This window comes from Manis pentadactyla, chromosome Y, assembly GCF_030020395.1.
Source record: "Manis pentadactyla isolate mManPen7 chromosome Y, mManPen7.hap1, whole genome shotgun sequence".
NCBI lineage: Eukaryota > Metazoa > Chordata > Mammalia > Pholidota > Manidae > Manis > Manis pentadactyla.
In genome coordinates, this window is record NC_080039.1 from 31,287,001 (window position 1) to 31,304,934 (window position 17,934).

The 17,934-nt window shown below is 49.6% G+C and overlaps 1 pseudogene; it reads right to left on the reverse strand.

The window, feature by feature from the left end:
• Positions 1-2,730: 2,730 nt before the first annotated feature.
• On the reverse strand, positions 2,731-17,047 carry LOC130682117 (G-protein coupled receptor 143-like; annotated as a pseudogene).
• Positions 17,048-17,934: the final 887 nt, after the last annotated feature.

The following is a 17,934-nucleotide window of genomic DNA, read 5'->3' on the forward strand; positions in this document are numbered from 1 at the left end:
GGTACCCACCCCAGCTCACAGCACAGGACCTGGTGGAGTTGTAGGCACCATCAGCTATGAACAGGATAAAGAATGGGTCTGTCCATTCCACAGAATATTACTCACCATGGAAAGGATAAAGTGTTATTCAAGCTGTGATGCGGATGGACCTTAACAGCATGGTGCTGACTGACAGAAGCCAGACACCAAAGGGCAAATGTCCATTTAGATGGAATGTGCAGAGGCAGCAAATCCAGACACAGAAAGGAGACTGTGGTTGCCTGGGAAGCTACCGATAATATGTATGGGGTTTCTTTTTGGAGGGTGAACATGTTCTGGAATTAGACAGCGGTGATGGCTGCACAATGTTGTGAATACACTAAACCCTCTGAAGTGTAAAATGTACTTTAAAAGGATGAATTTTATAGTATGTGAACTGTATCTCAATTTCAAAAAGCAGCATGCCCCTGGGACCCATCGGCCAGTTTTCCCACCCCTCTGCTGAATTTTTGTAGGAATAGCCCACTACGTGACGTCCACCTACTGCAGCTGGTGAGGCCCTAGATACAAAGACCTGCGGGACATCTCCTTCCTCTCATCCTCCAAACTATAAACTAACAAAATGGAGTTCAGATTTCAAAGACAAACTTCTGCGTGCATGACAGCACTGTGTGGGTGGCGAGAGGGCAGCCCCACCGAGGGCTCTTCCTGAGGAGGGGGTAAGGGAAGGACGCTTTAGGGGAGAGCGGCCACAGGCCACCTGTCCCAAGGGCTCTGCTGTTGGACCTCTAGCTGCTTGTTCTAGAACCTGTGCAAAAACCTCCACCCTTTGAGGGGCAGCCCAGGCAACAGCTTGCTGGGGAGAATGCAGTGAGGGACTCTGAGTGATCTTGTTCCTTGGCTGGGGCAGACTGGGATGCTCTCTATTGTCACTTCCAGTGTCTCACGGACCTCCCAAGGTGGGCTCCACCTCTTTATGACACCAGGGTGGGAATACAGAGCCTGACAGTGCGAGATAAAATGTGTGGCAGTATCATTCCCCAGCTGGTTCCAGGCTAGCAGCAAGTCATCTGGGGACCCTCATCCTCGCTGAATGGCTTGCATGAGACAGAACGGCTGTGAACACTTGGTCTCCGTCTTCTAGCTTTAGCCACAGCTACTGTCTCCCTCCCAGGCTCCCAATTGTGACCAGACAGTCCCCTCAGGGACTCAATCTATCAACTCACCATGGTATTTTAGGCCCCGAGTGTAAACCAGACTTGGCACCTGAAAGCAGAGCCTCCTTCAGTGTATTTGAACAGTAGAAATGGAAAAGATGATGAAATTCTGAGGTTAGTTCAGACAACATGTTGGGGAAAGCAAATGCTTGGATCCAAGCTTTTGGTTTATCCTGAACTGGGGTCACTGTGGTCAATGTCTGGGAACAGTGCTGTTGCCTCAATGGGGAGGGTGTCACTGGATATGGCTGGGCAGAGCCCAGAGAGGCTGTTCACCATCCCACAGCACACAGGAAATCCCAGGACAAGGGGTCACCCAGCCGCAGGGTCATATGCTGGTGCTGAAAACAGAGACAGGAGACGGGCGATGGGAAGGGCTTGCACGGAGTGCTCAGGTGTGTTTCTACCCGCTCACCAGCTGAGGAAAGGTGAGGCAGCCTCCCGGTCAACCGTCCTAACCGTTCTCACTCTCTGGCTTCTCTCTCCCTCTTTTAGACAGCCAGTGGGCTACCATAAAATTATAGCTACCAAAGATATCCTAAGGATCCATTTGCCTGTGTGTCACAAACCATTGGGTCAGTGAAAACTTCCTGGGTATCAGAATGCTGACTTTCTAAAGATACCCTTTTGCTAAAACAAAACCCTACAGGAAGCTCAGACACAGACAAGAGTGGTCCAGTAGCAAAAAGACATTTCAGAAGTGGCCATTTGAATTGTATAAAAATACATGTAATCACTTCAATTTAGTGAACACAGAACTCTGGAACCAAACACTGATGTCAGCAAGAGAGTGCCTGTCAACCTGGACATCTGATTTTTTTGTTGGTGTCTTGATTTGATTGTATCTCATCAAGGAAATGTAGTTGTAAAGGGCTACAGAGCTGAAATGTGGTGGTTTCTAGATAATGCATCTTGTCCTCTCAGGACAGTTTCCACTTAAATGAAGAGCACGGATGAACTTTGCTCTGAACTCCACACACACATGAGCTACCCTGGTAGGACATGGTGACAGGTTGGTGGGTTCTAATGGGTTAGTACTTGGTTACCAGCATGTTTACCTATGTACAACTTTTCTCCAGATTTTCATGTGAATTTTGGTTCAGGGTTTGGTCCATTTCCTAGGTGCCTAGGGTATCGTGTGAAGAGCACAGTGCTAGGGACTTTAAAGGGAAACAGCGTATCAGCAGAGCCAGCATGAGCTGACCAGCTTTTCCCCTAAATGCCCCATTTGAGCTGGGCCAACCCTCCCCACATGTCGTGTACAGATGTCACACCGTTCACTGCCTTACAGCAAATGTGAGGGGTTGGCCATTGACAGCTTATCCAGTATTCATAATGTCATACAACCCAAGGGGGAGCCAGTTATTACTAGTCTTGAAGTAGACTTCAGGGCTTCAAAATTCAGATGGGTATCCCTGACATGCTAAAAGGAGAGGTGGAGGGTGGAATGCAAGACGGGCACCGGCACTGGCTGCTGAACCTGTCCATCGCCACCTGAGGACATTTCAGATACGGCGGCACCTCCACCACGGTCCTAGTCCCACGAAGGGCCTCCGGGGTAGCTGGGGCCTCGGCAGTCTACCTGCCCAGGCAGTCGGGCATTACCTTCGGACAGCATGCTCAGGGCCTCATCGGAGGTGTGTCTGCCAGCACCTACCACCTTCCCGGACGCGGGGCCCTCCCGGGGCACACAGGAGCCTTCTGTGGATGGGGAGGCCCGCTCAGTGGCTGAGGTCCTCGACTCCCAATGGATGTCCTTCCTGGCAGACCAAGAATCCAGGCTGCATCCTGTCCAGCCATAGAGTGCCAGAGACAGCAGAAATCCTTGGGCTGGGTTTAGGATGCCCTGGAAGGGAGCACAGAAAGATAGGCATGGGTTGGGGCACAGAGCAGGAATTAGAGCTCTGGGGGGGTCACAGAGTGACACCCTCCACACAAGATGCCACTGGGCTGCCTCACCTGTAAGTGAGCCTGTTGGCTGGTTGGGGGCAAGACCATGATTGGCTGCAGGTGGTGTCCATGCAGGGGCACCCAGGAAAACAGCAGGTGGGGTGGGGCAGGGAGAGAGGGCAAGGGTGCAGGGGACAGGGTAACTGGACAATCCCACTTCCACCTCTGCAAAGTGGCTCAGCTCTCCCACAAGACAGATGCTTTCCAAGGCGTCATGGGACTTGACAAAGGCTCCTGAGGCCAACAGTGAGTCTAGGCACCATTCCTCCACTGCGTGTGATGTGAACACATGAAGCGAACCAAGGAACTGAGCGAGCCAGAACCTGGACCACAGTGCAGGGGTGTGAGCAGCTAATGCTGGTCTTATTTTAAAGTCCTTATAGTTCACATTCTCCCAGTTCTGAAGCCACGTAGATATGAATTCTGCATAGGGCCCTGTGCACTTCTCCATAAACAGATCATGGTTTGTTTTTATTACATAAATGCAGTATACTGAAAGCACTGGGAGGAATCTACCCACAGTGTTTCCCCTTTACTATCATTTCATGTATGTCTACCCAGTATTTTTTCATACATGTTATTATGTAGCTGTAATCAATCTAATTTTTATATCCTCCATTTTTCATTTAGAAATTCCATAATGGTCATTTTTAACATCTGTATAACATCCATCAATTACACTTTAAATTTACTTAACCATTTCCTTTTATTTTTCCAATTTGGGTTGCCTCTAATGCTTTATAATCATTAAGGAAAACCCTCATCCATTTTTCATAGTCTGAAATATTTCTTCAAGAGAGAGTTCCTGGTATTTTGAGTCTGCCTGAGAACTTTGATACCCTGTGCCAAACTACTTTCTCACAGTGGTACCTATTTAATAATTACCCCAACAGTGAATGAGCCTGTTCAGGCCCAGGAACCTGTTCAACTCATTACATATTTAAATCATACATGATATTTCTGAGTGTTTTTTTTCCCAAGAAGAAAACTTAAAAGAAGATGACCTACTGTAATACACCATGTAGTCTTAGCTGCATTTCTGACAGGTTTCAAAGAGCCTCCATTGATATCTGGTTGCATTTACAGATAGAATAAAATGCTTTCATTGATGATGTTCGATAACCAACTGTTAGAAAGAGAATGTCCCAAGGTAAAGAGAACATGCAACAGAATTTGTTTTTAAATGGTGGGGGGTCAGGGGCATGTCTACCAAGACCGTAAAGTCCTGGAGGGCTGAGACCCCTTGAGCATGGAGGACCCTGCACAGTACGGAGTTCATTTACAGGATGGAACCTTCTCTTGGTCTAAAGCAGAGATCAACAAATCCTTCCAATGGAAACATCAACACCACAGAACCATACCAAATAATTCAGAACTCATTCTTCATATGAAGAGCAAACAAATGTTTTAATGGAGATCAAGACAACTCCTGAAATTTTATGTTTTATTTATGTCATTGTTGGTAAGCCAGTGAAGTTTGAGATGGTGAGCTGAATTTATTTTAGAGGGAGATAATCTTACATCTCTCTTGGACAACGTCTAAACCCACCTCTTCCTAGCAGATAAATTACTCACAGCGCCAAGGCATGCCCTGTCTTGCAAAGTATCAGTTCACTGCAGCAAAGGGTTTTCTGGTTCCAGTCTGTTTTGTGTTGGTTATCAGTCCGTTTCCAAAGCATCCACCCAAAACATTGGGCAGAATCCCCGTGGTGGGGGAAGTTCAGGAGGGAAAAATTGCTCTCCCCTTCCTGACTGAGCCCTGTGTAAAGTAAGCAAACCAAAGACAAGTCTTGCCCTTGTATCCCAGGGTCTCCTGGGGTCACAATAGATGCAAATGGAATTTTAAAAGCATGGTCAAGGGCTTTATTTCGATATTAACCTAAGGAATAAAACAAAAGTACTGGATTCATATGGTGACTGTATCAAAAGTCAGGTCAGGACCTTTTGTTCTAAGGGCTTTATATAGAATTGGAGTAGATCTGAGCATCTTTCCAGAAGTTCACGGGCTGTGGACTTGCCTTCCTGTGTCTCTGCATTTCCTCAAAGGGCACCGAGCACAGCTTCCAGGAGTTCCTTTGCTAAGACCCCTTCCCTGTGAATCTTTTAGGTCACACTTGGAAAGAAAAATGGCAAGTTGTTTATACATCCCCTCCCAGTGGCAATTCCAAAAAAATAGAAGAAATATTACCAAATAACAAAAACCAGCATTATTTTGAAAAATTGGATCTTGACCATGGCTGCCATCAGTCTGTCACTGTCTGTGTAAACACCTTGCCTTCCTTTTAGTAAAGAGGCCACTGTGAAAAGCAGAGAAGAACGGCATGTGGTATCATCATGGGTGTCTCGTGAGTGATGGGGCGGGAGTCAGGACAGACGGGCCCACGGGGAGGCCAGCAGAACAGGACGCGAAGCGAGGCGCTACCGTGCCTCCCTCACAGCTTCAACATTGACGTTTTCCTAGGCTCGAGACAATATATACTTGTAAAACTGACTTTGAAATAGTTTTAGATTTACAAATGATTTGCAAAGCAGCTACAGAGTACCTGGCTCCCCACACCCGGCTTCCTTCAGTGCTAAGATGGTACCCAAACACGCTCACATCTGTCACTTTACTACTCATTAAACTCCAGATTTTATTTGAAGTTTACTAGTTTAGGAACTCTATGTTTAAAGGTTTACATTTCCTATTATAAAAATCATGCACACTTGCCATTTTAAAGTGTTGGAAGATTTTTAATTTCTCCTCAGAGACAAAGTGGAAAATATAAAAAAGAATTGATGACCTATGGTCCACCCAGAGACAACCACTGTTAGCATCTCAGTGTATTTCTTTCCAGTCTTTTCCCTGTCAGTCATTTTCACTTGTTTAATGTAATCAAATCCCTAGTTTTTATGTGACTTTAAATGTACACATGCAAAGAGCTGCAGTGACTACCTATTCCTAGAGAGAGAGATACCAACAGCTGGTCCTAAAGTGACTTCCACTAAGGGGCACTTCCTTAGTCTCGCTCTGCCCTTGAAAGACCCACGTGCTTGAGGAGGTTGGAGACGCGCTCCAGGTCCCCTTCCTCGGGGATGCTGTGGGGGCCGGAATGCAATCCCCAGCTTCAGCCCAGAGGCCTTTCCTGTGCTTTCCACCGACTCATAGCATCCCTGTTATCCAGCTCTTACTGTTTCCTTTGACTCATTGCATGTGCTCTCCCCCATTTCCTGCTCAACTGAGAAAAGACATGGGCCAAGTACACCCGACCCCTAGGCCATGCTCCATGCCTTCCCCTGCTCCCCATTCCTGTTTTGCCCTTGTCTGACCTCCACAGCTTTCCTCAGCCACTCCTGCCCTCCAAGGCCTGCCAAGGGCAGACCCAGGATGAACCCAGACCCTTGAGCTAACAAACACTGGCAAAGAACTCCTGGAGCCCATGAGGAAATAGGCTAGCTCACTTTCATTTATTAAACCTCCTCATTTTCTCCAACTATATTCTACTGTTGTCTCTGGAGCATGATGAATGAGCTCAATGACCCTAGATAATTCCAGAAGGACAGGAGGTGCCATCTGTCCCCAGGGCACGGGGCCATACCCCGCAGCCATGCACCGCTATTCACCTGCAGTCACTGTCTTTCGGAACAGGATGGGGTTGACCAGCAGGACAAGCAGCAGCGGCAGGTACGTGGTGATATAGTGGGGGATGGCATGCTCCACACCCCTCGCACACCTAAGGGAGGAAAACCAAGTCATTCCCAAAAATGAAGCTTTGCCTGAAATACACCCACCGATGTGGAAGCTGAGGTAAGAGGATGAGCAAAAACGGGAATGTACAAATTGACTTCTGCCTCTGCCCAAAGGCAGTCTGACTCATCGCTTTGAGCAAGCAAAAAAATTGCAGAAGTTAAAGGGGCATCCATCCTGCTTCTATTTGTAGGAAATGGGAGGACCGCTAAGGCATTCCCTGGATGGGGCTTTTAGAGGCATCTGCTGGGAAATAAAGACAGACACTCCGGGGTGGTGACCAATGCCCTGAGCCTCTTCAAGGAAATAAAAACACACAGTTCAAGCAGAGACAATGGCAATGGATGAGCCAGGAGGGTTGTCAAGCACTCACTAGGTGCTATGCTTGGCCAAGACCATGAATAAGGTCCAGTTCTTCTCCTTAGCACCTCAAAATGGCCAAGTTTCATATTCCGAATGAAACGTGCTCCCCAGGTTGCCCATAACTATTGTTTCAGTGCTTCTTTTCAGGGAGAAGGACCAGAATTGCTACTGCCAGTCATGGGAATCACTGATGTGCATAGGACGCAGTGCAGGGCTGCACACAGGTACGCTACCAAGGCAGGAACTATCAGCGAAGAAATGCATAATGAAGGAAAAGGCAGAGGAAGAACTGAAGGCAAAGAGGACAGAGGACGGCTTAGGCCCAGCCCAGGGAAGAGGTGGAGGAGTGGATAAGACACGAGCCCCCAGCTGCTGACAGGGGATGATCAAAAGGCAGGCACTCTTGATATGCGTGGATGGTCCAACCAGAAGGGGAAATGGCAGAAAATGCAAGAAATAAAATAAAATCAGGAAAAACGCAATGTCCAGTTTTTCTTGCCAAAGGATTGCAAAACACCTTACGATACCACCTTCTGCTGTTTAATAGGAGGTTTTATCGTCAGCTGTGAGGGTTCAAAGGTGGTCCAGAGAAAGGCTTGAGGGGTGAAAGAGAAACAAGGGGAGGAAGAGACATGCCACCAGCGGTCGATGAGCAATAGAAGAGTGAGGCCGGCAGCTAGCAGAATGCTGAGCAGTGGCCTCCTGAGACCACGGGAAGCCTCGGAGCATGGGGGAGCCCTGCCTCAGTGGCTCCCTCACACTCAGGTGAAGCCTCCCCAGGAGGCCCCAGGGTCCCACAGAAGGCAAGTGATAAAACTCCCTTTCCAACGAAGTGCAGGACATCGTAACAGCTGCTGACACATTGTCTGTACTTTAAAAGCTCTTCAGGATGCAGGCTGTGTGGATGGACCTACAGAGATCTCCATGAGGACGCACTGTCAACAAGGCAACACCAACTTGGAGACGTCAAATTAAGGAGCAGCAAGAAGTAGAAAAAGAAGTGAGGAAATGGTCTAACCACGGATAGGGAAACATTTTCCATAAGTCAACAGTCAATATTTTATGTTTCATGGGCCATGCAGCCTCTGTCAAAACTACTCAACTCTGACATGTAATGTGAAAGCAGCCTGAGACCATCTGTAAACAAATGAGAGTGACTGTGTCCCAATAAAACTTCATTTACAAGAACAGGTGGAGGGCCAGATTTATCCTGAAATCTGTGCCGTGTGGATCCCTGGCCTACAATGCCCTAATATGACAGACAAAGAGATAATGTCCGACCTCTGTTTTTCAATTTTCCATTGGCAGTTAGAGGATATATCACTGGAAGGAGCTTGAGGCTTCACAAAGAGTTGCACTGATGGGATTTTAAACTTGAAGAAATGCCTGAGATGATTCCCAAGGCCACCTCTCCCTGTACTGGTGTTGGGGATAGCCAAGTACACAGGATGGAACGGAACTGAGAAAGGGTAGCAAGCAGAGGCTCTTCCAGGGCAACCCTTGATTGATTCTTCCACAGCATTTCAAACCCATTCGAGAACGTTAAACTCACCAGATCATCCAGAGGAAGCTACTTTGAGGAATAAAAATTGAAGAGTGAGCATGAGAAAGCTTCCTCAGTATGGGGGGCCCACCTAGAGCTCCACAAACATACTGTGTGCACAGGCACCACCCACCCACACAAATGGGAAAGGCAGAGGCAGGAAAACCAAGTCTGCACGCCCTGTGGCGAGCCGCCCCAGTCCCAGCCTTCCGGGCCTGTGGACACGGCCCTGAGACAACGGCCTGGCCCGCAAGTGCCCCCTCTGGGCCAGCACCGTGCGCTTCCTGCAAGAGAACACACAATGGGCCGGGGAGCTGGGTGGGTGGGCTGATGCGAGGCCGGGCTTACCTGGACACGGACGGGTAGTAGAGCATGAGCCCTCCCTCCACGCAGAGCAGGGTGGCCAGGCCCCACGCCATAGTGTGGTAGAGCAGGATGGTGCTGGGAGAGAAGCAGATGGGGTGCCCACACCTGAGCGGGGCCAGCGAGGCCGGTGGCAGAAAGCACAAGCACCACCACACAGAAGGGTCAGGAAAATGTACCTGGATCAAATCCTGGCAAAGCGTTGCCTTACTTGGCCTCTGTATTTTCTTTTATTTTGTTTTTTAATTGAAGTGCAATTTCCGCAGCATTTTAAAGTGAACAACTCAATGGCAGCGTACTTGCCATGCTGTGCAACTGCCAATTCCAAATGCTTTCATCCACCCAGAAGGAAGCCCCATCCCCATTAGCAGTCACCCGGTCCCCACCCCCGGCAGCCATAGTCCGCCTTCTGTCTCCAGGCACTTGCCTCTTCTGGACATCTCGTCTAAAAAGAATCACACAACATGTTGCTCATTCACTCAGCGTAAGGCTTTCAGGGCTGAGAGCTCGGCCTGGGCTCCACGTAAGCCCTCCCAAGCACCCACTCACCCACTATGCAGGCAGCACCTGTCCCCATCCTTCCCAAGGTCCCCTCAGCACCTGGCACACACGTGGCCCACTGCTCAGTGCAAACCAAGAGGAGGGTGTGCAAAGGAAGGCGTTCCAGGAGAGCACAGAGCTTCCTTTCTGGCTCCCTGCCACACCCCACATGGTTAACACCCTTGGTGGCCACTGGCACTCCCTGGTACCCCCACCCACCCTGCCCTGCTCCACCAAAGGGTTCGCGGCAGCCAGCCCTACAGCCAGCAGGAAGATGGACAGCTGGCCATGACCCTAGCAGACTCCTAGCCAAGGCACGAGCGACCCCAGCCTGCGGGGTTCTCCCTCTGAAGATCCACTATGTAGATGGGGAGTGGTCAGGGCCCAAGTGAGAGGACGCCCTCCTCCAGCCAGCCGAGGGCAGACAGAGATGGCATACAGGGATGGGCCACTCCACAGCCAGCTCTCTGGCAGACCACAAGGAAACAACTCCAACCTGCTTTGCCTCCCGCATTCTAAGCAGTCCTGGCGCAGCCCTGGCCTGCCTCTGGGCTGGGGACTGAGTGAGCTGTGCCTTGCCCAGAAGTCAGAGGCTTTGCATGTGACTCTGACAATGACGGAGCAGCTTTCTGCAGGGGGCTGGCTTGCTGTTTCCTGTGGGATCTCTGCATTCCAGACCCTCACCCTGGGCTGGAGGGGGAGGTGGGAGAAGGCAGGCCAGGGGTGAGGCCGGGAGAGGCCAGAGAGTCAGAGCTGGCCAAAGCCTGCTCCAAGTCCCCTGGCCTCAAATGGCCACACAGGGAGGGAGTCAGACCTGGGCGGGGTCACTCAGGGGGCAGCCGCTTTAATACCCGATAGGACCCAAAAGCCTCACCAGGGCCTGAGTCTGAACTCCCACGGGCCGAGGCCAGGAGCAGCCACTCTCCAACTCCCCATGCCTTTATCTGAGGGACCAGGACACAGTCTTCCTGTCTGGACTCGTAACCATCTTCCCCAGACTCCCTTTCCTCTCACACTTCCATTTCGTAGAACCCGGAGTGACTTCAATTCAGCACTTCAATTCATGATCTCAAGGCCTTCTGATACTGTTTAAAACCTGCATATACCAGAAGTGCACCCAAAGTAACACGTTACATTTTAACTTCTAATCTGTCATCAGGATATTTTTTAAGACTAGGATTAAAAGAAAAAATTCTCCTGTGCCAAAGAAAATAGCTAAAGACTGGAAGGACCTAGAAGGGAATGTGGAATTTAATCCAAACATACCTGCAAAGCCTGGCCCCCTGTCTGGAATCCCTCAGGCCTTCTGCCCTGGAATTCCTCAGGACCCCTCCCCATCAGCTGCAGGCACTTAACTGCCACCCACAGAATCAACTCTGCCCTCACTCCGGAAACAAGATCTCCTAACAGAGGAACAATAGAAGCTTCTGGACCCACACTCTCAGCTCTGGCTCAGCCTACCCAATGCTGGCCCCTCAGAGCCCTCACACCAGGGAGCACGGCTTCTGCCAGGAATGTAAGGGGCTGGGTCTCAGTGGCTACAAGGGAGCACCTCTTATCTCTCTGCTCTGTGCACCCCACTTCTTTTGATGGGCAAGCTCACTTCACTCCCAACAGTCTTCCCAGCGCTGGACCCCTGCCCTTGCTCTTGCCTGTGGGAGGTGTCTGGATGTCTCACATCCTGGGATGCTCACTTCCTGCATGATGGGTGCATCCTCAGGAGCCACCCTCTGCTAGGCATCCTCTAGTCTCTGCACAGCCCAAGCAGCCTGCCTTTCCTGGGTGTGAGGAGGGCTTCCTGATGGCTGTTCTGGCTTCCCAGAGCTCTGCCTGTCCCCTGGGTCCAGACAGCTCTCAGGCTGCCCTGTCGAACCCCGGTGCCCCAGGGTGGAGCTGAACCAATCACTGCAGGAGGCATACTCTCCTTCCCTGCTTCCTTCCGGTGCTCCAAGGCTCCTCTTCCATCTACAACTGGCAGTCTATGAGACCTCTTCTTGTGCTGTAGCTCTAAGTCCCTCCAAAACTGAGTGATGGAGCCATCAGACAGGGACACATGCATGCACTGCGCCTCAGGGACAAACTCTTCTCGTGCTGCTAGCTGCCTACCCAAAGCCATTTTCCTTTTTCCTTCATAGTGTAAGCCAGATGTCATGCACAGTAGCAGCATGCTTGGCTAACTGTATCATGAATCTAAATTCTGGCCACATAAAATGGAATTGTTGTGTGAAATCCCCTGGGAGGCTATTTAAAGGCAGCTGGCTCAGTGGAAAACAATCCCCTTCTGCATTGCCCTCTTTCCCCTTCCTGGTGCTTGGAATGCAGATGTAATGGCTGGAGCTCCCGCAGCTATCCTAAGCCATGACACCTTGAGGAAGTCACACAACAGGATGGTGGAACAAGAAGAGAGAGGAGCTTGGGTCCATCATAAGAGCCGTAGATTGCCTACCTCTGGCCTTTTTTAGCATGAAAGAGACAGACAGCTTCTGTCACTTATATCTGTTTCCCCAATACACATGCACATCCCAGCTAATGACAGCCCACAGCTCCTGAGAGCCTACTGAGTGCCAGGTGCCATGCTTACCCATTCACGTGTACCATGACCTCACCTCCTCCCACAGCCTCACAAGTGGGTACCATTTTACAGCTGAGAAAACAGAGGCCTAGCGAGCTCGTGCAACCTGCCAGCAGTTCTGCAGACAGTGAGTGACTGGACAGGCGTTCAGACCCACGAGTGCCGGGGTCCTCAGTGCTGTGGGACTCCTGCCCAGGTAGCCACCTGCAGCTCCCGGGTTCCAGAGTGAGCAGAAAGTGTCAACACACACTTCCAAGCACTTTTTTCCCTCAAACCTCTAGATAAAATAAAATTTTGTTCATATTCGTGCCAATCCTTTTTTAGTATTTGTCCAGTTCCAAATGTTTGAATTTGTTAAATTACTTGTTTTCAATAGTTGGAATCTGCCTTTGGCCTTTTATAAAACTGAGCTGCCACAGATGTTTCTGGGCGGAGGAGCTGCTGACAGATTCTAATGGACTGTGTCTGCCGCAGTGAAAAGTACTTTGGAGTGCTCAACACTGTCTCTGACCTTTCCTCACACCTGTAGGGCAGAAAGCCTTTCTTTCCTCAAATACCTCAGTCCCGCCGATCTCCGGACGACCAGGTAGGTGTCCACCGCATAACAGAACCACCACCAGAAGCAGGCGCTGTACAACAGCTGGATCCACATCTGTACAGGAAGAGCTGGCGTCAAAGCTCCGGACCCAGGCATCGGACTGCCCCATCCGTGACAGGACTGGCAGGTGGCCTGCTTCCTCTGTCCTCAGGAAGCAGCACACGAAAGCCCTCCAGGGACCCATGGACAGGCTCGGAACCAAGGGCAGCTGAAGGGCTCAGGTGTGCAGCTTAAGCCAGTGCTGGAGGCTCATAGGCCCTGGGACTGGAAGCTGGCTGAGAGCGAAGGAGTACGGGCAGAAGCAGGGGGAAGCAAGGGGCTCCCACTGTCTGAGGCGGTGCCAGGTCCTGGTGCCCTGGTGTGGGCTGGGACAGATGCTCCATCCATCGGGGTGCAAAGCAGGGAGGGAGGAGGAGGGGGGAGGCTGACAATTCTGGTACCGACCGTGGTACCGACCGTGGGGCCAGCGCAGCATCAGTGTACACAGAGATCCTTCCCTGAGCATCGACTCAGCAGACAGAATGACAGGTATATCTAAATATATATTTCATTAACTAAAGTACATCCAGTAAATCAAAATGACTTCATTTCTTTTCTTTTCTTTTTTGCCAGCTGGTTTTGACTGGCTCCATCTAAAGTAAGGTCTTTCTGTATATGTATGCTTGAGGGTGGAGAGAGGGAGGGCCCTCACTGAGTGTGCACCAGGAAGCCCTGGGCGGATGTTAAATCACAGATGGCCCCCATCCCAGGGTTCCTGATCAGCAGGCCTGGGGGAGGGGGCGGCGCCCTGAGAATCGGCATTTCTAACAGACCCCGGTGGGGTGGGACCCCACTTTGAGGACCCCTGCATAACAGGAGCACAGGGAGGGAGGGAGGGAGGTGTACTTACTGCACCCCCCACGCAGAAGGCAGCAGGTCCAATGTCTGTCACATTCACGTCTGAGATGTTTTCAACGAAATTTGGGAATCCTAACCACACCACAGACCGCACTATGATACCTGTGGGAGAATTAGACAATATTTTGTATCTGGTGCTAATTCACACCTAAAGCTGACTTGTTTTGCAAAAGGATGGATGGATGGATGGACGGACGGACAAGAAGGGAGTAAAAAAGGAGGGAGGAGCAAAAGACAACTGGTGTGTGCAGAGACACAGAAAAAAATGTCTCAGAAAATCATTAATAACAGTGGCAAGGTAATCCGAGATATTTTGGTTTCAACTTAAGTCATAATTAACCACCATCCTGTCCTTATTTTTTGTGTGTTTTTTTAACTTTGCATTAAGAAGTGATTATGTGAGTAACAATATTTCTTGACTATATTTTTAATGTCCATGTTAGTTATTCCTCACATAAAAAAGAATGAAAAAGCAAAATTATCAAATTTAAAAATATCTTTCATTAAAAATACATATTTTCACAAAGTAGCTCCTGATAATTCGCTTTTGACATTTATCATTTGTGTTTTCCTTGCTATCAGACCCAAACATCTAACTCTGCTCAAAACAGTACACAAACTTAAGATGTATATTAAGGTTCTCTGTTAGGCAATGCAGTATTCCTTGTGTAAGCATGCACTATGTAATATACTACTAAAGGAGGAAATAAACACTTCCTAATACTACACTATTAACTATATCTTATATGATACACTACTAGATATATACCACGTGATACACCTCTAAAAGGGAACTTATGAACACTAAAAAGCTTCAGATGTATCTTCTCATTGGCAAGCACTGCTAACAAAAATAAAGCTGTTCTTCTGTGTAGTACTTTATTGTTCTTGGTATATATCATTCTTTTGAGCTCAAGAAATGCACCATGTTTTTTTGTATCTTTATGCAGTGGTGGATGTTAATTACACTTACTGTGGTAATCATTTTGTGATGTTTTAAGTGAAGTCATTATGCTGTACACCTTAAACAGTGCTATACGTCAATTATATCTCAATAAAACAAAAAACAATGCCCTGTGAAGTAAGCATCCATATTTCTTCCTCTTCGGTGAGGAGGTCCAGTCAACAAGCCTCCCCTTCCTTCCCTTTCTCATTGTCCTATATCACGCACCTTCTTCTGAAGGCAACGGGATATACAAATATGATTTCTCTGACCCACTAGAGACACTTGGGTGCATCTTTACTTCCAAATAGTCAAGTAACAGAAACTAAATTGCTATTAAGATGCTTTTCCAAAATGCTTTAGCAGAATCAGGAAGAAGAGCAATTTTTGACTTAATTATCCTGCATCAACATGATTTTATCCCTAATAGAAAGGAAGTGTTGCCTTCCTGCCTTACTCCCCAAGGCTGAGAAAGTGATTGGAGGTTCCACGGCATTTATTTAAAGTGAAGGTTCTTGAATGCGTCCCATCACACTGAGACAGAACGGGAGAACTGGACCCTGGGACACACAGCAGCCTGTGCCCAGAGAGCTGCTCAAGGCAGGGTACGAGCTGTGGCCATCCCCTTAGGGCATGGGGATGGAGGGCAGTTCGAGGACCACCAACAGCCCTTAATTCAAGAGCAAACATGAAAAATATTCATCTCTGCCCTTGTGGGGCAAAGACAGCCCTACACAAAGCCCAAGAGCACAGCATGGCTGTGTCCCCATAAGATCAGTTATGGATGCTGATATTTAAACCTCACAGAATATTTACATGCCAGGAAATATTATCTTTGTTTTTGATAAAAAGCAACAGGCAGGATGTGGCCTGCTGCTACCTTGTGTTTAAAATCCAAGCCTGAAAGTGTGTGTGTGTGTGTGTGTGTGTGTGTGTGTGTGAGTGAGTGAGTGAGTGAGTGACACTCATGTATGTATGAGGTTTGCTTCCTGATTCTGCTAAACCATTTTGGAAATGATTTTGTGTATTAACACAAAATACTGTTAGTCTCTCAGTGGTCAATAATTGTGGATCCATTATATTATTTGGGTTTTGCTTAACAGCGCTATTTAAAGTTACCCTAGTAAACTTGCCATAACACAATACACTGCTTTTTAAAAAATGTCCCTTGGACATAATTCTTACCGACCATCTAGTTTTGCAAAGTCCCCTAGTCCTCCCGTCGGGTCCCTAGGGAGCCGTCTCCACCCTCCTACTTTTTGGTCCTCGGAGTATGAAAACACCCTGGCCAACCCTGCCGGTCGCCCGCTCTTAGCAGTGCAAGGACCAGGTACCAACCCGCGGGCCGCGCACTCTTATGCGTGCACGAGCCAGCTGCCAGCCACAAGCCTAGCATCCTTAACCGTGCACGGACCAGGTCCCAACACCCGCGGGCAGTGAGCTTTATTTGAGCACGTCGCAACCAACTGGCCGCTCGCTCTTACGCGTGCACGAATCTCATCCCAATCCTCGGGCCGCGCGCCCTTAGGCGTGTCAGATCAGGCCCTAATCCATGAGCCCTGCGCCTTTACATGTGCACTGACCACGTCACAACCCGCAGGCCGCGCGCCCTTACTCGTGCACAGAACAGCTCCCTGCCTCGGGCCGCGGGCCATTACGCATGCACAGACCAGGTCCCAACCCGCTAGCCCCGCGCCCTTAAGCGTTCGTGGACCAGGTCCCAGCTCGGGAACCCCGCGCTCCTACCCGTGCACGGCCCACGTCGCAACCCGCGGGCCGTAAATCCTTACACGTGCACGGAACAGCTCCCTGCCACGGGCCCAGTATCCTTACGCGTGCACGGATCAGGTCCCAGCCAGTGGCCGCGCGCCCTTACCCAGGCAGCCAAGCAAGTCACAGGCGGCGGCGGCGCGCAGGATGCGGGCCGAGGCCGGGAGGCTGGCCGAGGCCCGCGAGGTCGAGGAGGGGATTCCGGGGCCCTCGGGCCGGCGCCGGGGCAGCAGCTGCAGGAGGCCAAGCGCCAGGCGAAGCGCACCGCTGCCCAGGCACAGCGCGTGGAACGCCCTCGGCTGGAAGCTCAGCACGAGCTGGGTGGCGGCGTCCCGCGTGGGGCAGCAGAAAGTGCCCAGGCGCGGTGAGGCCATGGGCTGTGCTCTGGACGCAGCTCGGGTCTGCGGAGAACCCGCCGGCCCGCCTGGGTCATGTGCTGGGCCGCCGGCGGCGAGGGGCGCATCATGTGCCCTGGGCCTCTCCCCCACCTCGCCGCAATCTCCAGCGCGGAGAAAAGGCCCCCGGCTCTGTGCAAGCTGCGCCTTCTGCAAACGCCACGAGGTCTCACGAGGGGGATGCCCGATGGGGAGGCGAATGGCTGGGGAAAGAGAAGCGCAGGGGTAGGGGAGGTCAGCCTTCTCCCCTTTCACCAAGCCTTCCCCCTGGCTAACATCTCATCGGAACTGATCTTTCCAGAAAAGCATGCTTCCTACACCAGATCTTTCCTATTTGGGACCCTGACAGGAACCAGAACAAGGTCATAAAATGTGTCTGAAGCGATCAGTGTTAAAATAGTGTTTTATGGTCCCTCTCTCCCACGGAAATAATCCCACAGAGGTAGGATTTTCGTTTAAACTCAACAAATAAATCTTAGAGAAGGGGGAACCTACTTCACCTAACTAGACATATGCACACACATAGTTGCATCTTCTCATTAAGCGCTGTTTCATTTTAACTCAGTGGCAACAATACAGAGTTAAGTTTTCTGACATTCTAGATTTAGCAATCAGGAATAAATCTGTTCGAAAAAAAAAAGTTATTCAAGTTCATCAGACATTTTTTAACTGCCTTTTTTTCCCTTCATATTTCAAGATTGAAAAATCATGCTTTATTCCAGAAGCACAAAAGTTTCAAAATTATATAAGAAATAATAACAAATATACTGAGGGAAGTTAAAGGGGGAAAAAGCTCTTCAGAAAAAGATTGAAAATGAAACCTTCTAGGTTATGGCTTTACTAAACAAAGCTGCATTTTTAAACAAGAGAAAGAAAACCCAGCTCTATCCTATCAATAGGCCCTTTTGCAATCCTGAAGCAGACACCCTTGACCTTTCCAGCCGGAAATGGGCCCCTCTGGAGGTCTTCCCCAATCAACCAAAGTTAAGGCATACCCGCTGGTTTCGTTCACCTTCTCTTATTCAAGGCTGTGATGCAAACACCCACCTGCCCATCCCCACAGCGTCTCCTCTCCAT